The following is a 5,568-nucleotide window of genomic DNA, read 5'->3' on the forward strand; positions in this document are numbered from 1 at the left end:
TAACTGTGTGGTTTGCACCAGATCGAGTGCGTGTGGGGCACGGGTTGGGTTGTGGGTCGCTGAGTTAAAATTTAACTTGCGCGTGGGGGTGGGTGGTTGAGTTAACATTTAACTGTGTAGCTTACACCAGATCGAGTTCGCGTGGGGGTGGCGGGGTGGTGGGTCGCTGAGTTAAAAATTAACTACGTGGTTTGTTTAAATTGAATGTGCGTGGGGTAGGGCAGGGGTTGATTGTGTCAGGTGCCATCTAATACGTGGCGCCTGTAGCGCCATATAGTAGTTATATATATATATATATATATATATATATATATATATATATATATAGTCTTTTGGCCTGCATGAATTGGCCCTATATAAATGTCACTTGATTTGGGATAAATGTTTGATAGATGAACAATCATTTTTACCACATGCATTGGCCGGAGTAGAGGAAGCGCTTGAATTAACCGTTGCTAACTTGCTAAGTGTTGGAGATGGATTTTTATCATTCGGGGGACGTCCCCTCATTTTGTGCATGACGTATAAAAGTCATCATTTTTTAAAGATATATCAATATGTGATATCATTCTGAAAAACACGTAAATTTAAATTTGACTTATACAATTAGAAACAAAAACAACAAATTTGACTACGAATCACACGTTCTATTCAGAGTTAAATTTGTTATTTTTTATTTCTACTTATATAAGTTAAATTTAAACAACATGTTTATGGAGTGTCATATCATATATTTTGACCTGTCTTAATAAATTTTTATAATTCTTATTACTTCTTAAACGACATGAAAAACAGGAAGACATCCCTTCAAGGGATGAATAGAGTTTCCCCTGTGTGTTAAGCCTTCATGCGTGTAGTTTTATGATACTCCATCCGTTTTATATTATAAGTCGCTTTGAGTTTTTTAAAGTCAAACTTCTTTATAAAAAATATAGTGACATTTATAGCATTAAATTAGTTTTATTAAATCTAATATTGAATATATTTTGATAATTTCTTTCTTTTATGTTGATTCAAGTCATCATGTCATAATTTTAGTTTTTTTATAGAAAATAAATAGATTAATAGATAAGCTTGATTTTCTATTAAAAATTGTTAGATTCTGTTTATGGCAAAGAAATTAACATGGCCACTGAAATATATAGATCAGTGAAATTGGAACAAGTCAAAATTATCAGCTAGCTTGAACTCGTGATGATATTGGTTACATAAACAACTTAAAAGACTCTACGGAGAGATCCAAAAGTAATAGTAGTAGTTACAAAATCCAAGAATTTTTATGAAATGTGAGTGAGTGCATGATTTTGTCATCAACTCGATCGAATTTCCTTAATAGGCTCAACTGGCGCGCCTCTGAAACTTGGGCCTCATGTAAGCCCAGATCTTGTGGAGAAAGTAAGCTACGGCCCAGATGGAAAAACGGTTTGCGCCGCGTAGCTTATCCTAGACGTCAAGATTGGATGCAACGGTGAAGTTTGCAACACATGGCTCATTTTCCTCTGTTATATTTTCCATATGAGATACTACTCCGTCTAAAAAAAACCAATCCTAGTACGAACTTGAACACGTATATGTCCAGATTCGTAGTTAGGATTGGTTTTTATGTGACGAAGGGGTACACATGGTTAATATTAATATTTATATAACCTAATAATTACCTCCTCTATTTCGTGCTATGAAACGTTTTGACTTTTTCTAAATCAGTCTTCTTTAATATTATCCAAGTTCATAGACAGATATAGAAACATTTTCAACACCAAACAAATAAAGAATCAAAATATATTGAAAATCTTTATCTAACCACATCGGGCATTTGAATTTTGCCATGGCTCAGGCCAAATCCTAATGTCTACCTTGTTAATTTTGCCTCCCTCATTTTCCGGAGAGAAAATTGCCTTCTCCAATTGACAAGCAACAATGTTAGAAATTATATCCTCCAAAATATTAGGACAGCTTTGGGTTAAATACTGAAATTCATCTGTTTCTATGATCTTAGCCAGTGCTGTTGGGGAGCTAAAGAACTCGATGCACGCCTTGTTCAGACCACGACAATTGTGCTTGTCGGTTAGCACCAAGAGGGTTGCTACAGAGTCAGCATCGATGTGGTTACTCAACCTTTCTTCGCATTTAACCTTTAGCCTTTCTAGGCCATATTTGTCCGCAGCAACAAGTAGATGCTGAGCCATTGTCGCATCTTCTTCTTGATCCATCTCTAGCAACGTATCCGTGTAGATGAAGTTAAGTAGAGCTTTGAACACTTGTGCATCCATGTCATTTATCTCTATCACGTCGTTTACGTTTACACCCTCCTTCATTGGCCCAAAGTGCTCTGCCACAAAGACAGGCGAGCGCACCGCGAGCACCAATCTGTGCGCGGCGAAGGTCTCGCCGCCAACTAGGAACTCTACATCGGCGCACCGTTTACTTGAGAGAAGATCGCCGTAATGCAGGTGCATGTCCGACGACGGTGGCACCACGACAATGGGTGGCGGCGGTGGCGGCACTTCCTTGGTGATTACCACATGGACCCCGATAGCGAAGCAATTGTTTTGGACATGTCCCGATTTCTCCAAGTCGTCCTTTGCAATGAAGTTTTGAACCCTAGGTCGTTAGCCATGTCGTCTTGGTTCGAAGTGCTTAACAGTCGAGTGACACGGCTGTGAGATGGCACCGGTTTCCCGTGCTGGTCGAGCAGGCTAAAGGTAGCCTGCACTATGGCAGCCTCGGCGATGTCATCCTGGAGAACGAGGTAGATAGAGATGAAGTCCTTGCTAATGTTGTTCTTCCCATGTGGGTGATAGCAGATGTACCAACTGCGGCCTCCCACTTTGAACGGGAAGGAACTGAGAGATCTATAACGGTGGACTTGTAAGGTGCCGGAGAAGCCATCGATCTTGAGCACGTGATAGGCTTGCATTGTGACGACGGTGGAGACGGCGGCTGACCGTAACGGGGTGGGACAGCCGCCGCCGGCGACTTTGGATGCGATGCTCGAAGTCGCCATGGTAGGAATAGGATGCTGGACTGAAATTTTTACATTTTGGTCCTTTTTGAAAACTTATTTTACAAATGGACCACTAGAAAAACTTAAACCAGAAATGATCCTTTTTGGGGCGCCAGAGTGGCTGGCGCAGTCCCGCAACATGGCGTCGTCCCCCAACATGGCGTCGCGCCCGTGCCACCGTGGCAGTAGGGTGTCGTGGCCATGCTGACTAGGCAGATGGGGACGCCAGCCACCTTGGCGCCGCCCCTTATACCACGGCGCCAGCATGGCTAGCGTATCCCTCCGCACCCTCATCCCCCCCACCTTCTGCCTCTGGCCGACGGCTGGCGCCGCACCCCAGAGGGCGGCGCCAGCCACCCCCCTCCCACCCACGCCCTTCTGCCTCCGACCGAAGGCTGACGCCGTCCTCCCAGACCGCGGCGACCATGGATGGGAACTCTAAACCCTTTTTGAGACCATCCACCTGGAATGGTTCTGGCAACTGATGTAGGTTGATGCCGCCATCTAGTATAGCACCCTGGGCATGTGTTAGGTCCCTAAACTCAGGAATGTCTGATTTCCTCCCAAACACCTTCTCAAACGCATGACATTCCTCTAATGCTAACTTGTCATTGTTAGTTAGTGGAGGGAATGGACGGTCATCATCAGAGTCTTCAGCAAATTAAACATCATATTGCTCAACACTTGCCTCCTCGTCAACCTCCTCTCTATTGACTTCTACTAAGACAGAATCGTGACCACCACTCAATTTGACAACAAAGTAATTATTTGGATTCACATATTAGCCTGCTACTTGCGTCGGGTATTCAGGGTTGCCTCCGTACGACGACCAATGTACACTCTCCGACAAATATTCACTTAGATCAAGCCCCTCTTGTACTAACTCCCTTTTCATCTCCGTCGCTACGTCCACATCATCACTATCACAATGTCTCTTTGATGGTCCTGCCTCCCCTAAATCATTTCTAAACAAAGGTCTTTTCTTCTCTCCTTCCCCCTCCAAATCTTCTCGTACCAACTCAGTCTTACTTGCACCCCCTCAACGACGAGAAGAATATGTCACAAAATTCTTCTCAATGTAATGATAAGAAGGAGATTTGTTTAGATCCAATTTTTCTACGGTACGTACCAACTTTGATGCAAACACCTCTAGAGATTTAAACTGAGACTCTTTTACCAAATCAAAGTAAACTTCTCATTCCAACTGACCTATCACATTTAATATATACTTATGCCCTTGACCAACATCATATCTTCCATAAAAACGAATCTCCACATTATCCTCGGTCCATCCAAGAACTTCTTTCACTCGTGACCTTAGTTCATCTAGAGTTGGGTGGGTGGAAAACAAAATGGTCTTCAATGACATATCCTCAAACTCAACATGTGCACCAACGTAAGGTTCCACCACTCTACCACCGTAGTAAACACGAATAAGTCTATCCATATACACCAAAAAACCAAATGTAACTTTGCAACAAAAATTAAATCCTCCTTCCTAAACGTAGTCCAAACCGACATATTATAACCAATGCATAACTTAAATTGTCCCAAAGCTACTACTCCACAAAAAATATTTAATCCACGTACAAATATCAACAAGTTTACTAGTGCATTACACATCGAAATATTACAAATACTCCGTCATACAACCCAACCTAGTTCTAATTAACTATAATCAATTTCTATAATGCAACCAAATTTGTCTCCCCTTCATATAATTAATGGTTAAAAGTTTAACCTATAGGCAATAACATCAAGTCCATCAAATTAAAATTACTTTCATGCCTCAACCCTAATTTTTCATCCATCCATCCGACCAAACCATCCAAAAATTAACATTACCACATATATGGTTCAAAAAATCGTGACACCAATGAGTACATTGCAAACATGTAGCACTACAACAAGCTAATTCCAAGAACAAATGCTAAAAATCATAAATTTGGGCAAAAAAGGGGTTCTAGATTACCCTCCGATCTACAAATTCAACTAATAAAAACGAAAAAAGAGGGGGAGAGGGAGAATGGAGGAGTCTACCTTTCTCTTCGATTTCCACAAAAAATCCCGCGAAAAACGAGTTCAAATTGAGTGGATTTGAGGTGGAGAGGTTAGGGGGAGAGAGGGAGAAGAACAGTAGCTCGCTGCTCGGGCTGGGTCTTTGGCGAAAATGGGAGTGGGGAGGAGAAAGGTGGTGGGGCCGCCCACAGGGTTTAAGGGCGCGGCCCACAGAGGAGGGGCGCGCCAGCCATGCTGGCGCCGTCATATGAGGGGCGGCGTCAGGGTGGCTGGCGCCCCCTTTCTGCCCAGTCAGCACCGCCACGACAGTCCTAGTGTCACGGTGGCACGGGCGCGGTGCCATAGTGGGTGGCGCCACCATGTTTAACCTTTTCCGGTTTAAGTTTTTTTGGGATTTACTTGTAAAATAAATTTTTAAAAAGGACCAAAATATAAAAATTTTAAAAGGACCAAAATGTAAAAATTTTAGATGTTGGATGGGCGGAGGGAGGGGTATGTATGTACGACGCGTGAGGCATGTGTCGTCCGTCCTCTGTTGGTTTGGC

General features: G+C 42.7%; 1 pseudogene; it reads right to left on the reverse strand.

Moving 5' to 3' along the window:
• Positions 1–1,796: 1,796 nt before the first annotated feature.
• LOC136353637 (BTB/POZ and MATH domain-containing protein 1-like) lies at positions 1,797–3,004 on the reverse strand (annotated as a pseudogene).
• Between the last annotated feature and the right edge of the window lie 2,564 nt (positions 3,005–5,568).

This window comes from Oryza sativa, chromosome 10 (assembly GCF_034140825.1).
Source record: "Oryza sativa Japonica Group chromosome 10, ASM3414082v1".
In the NCBI taxonomy this organism is placed as follows: Eukaryota; Viridiplantae; Streptophyta; class Magnoliopsida; order Poales; family Poaceae; genus Oryza; species Oryza sativa.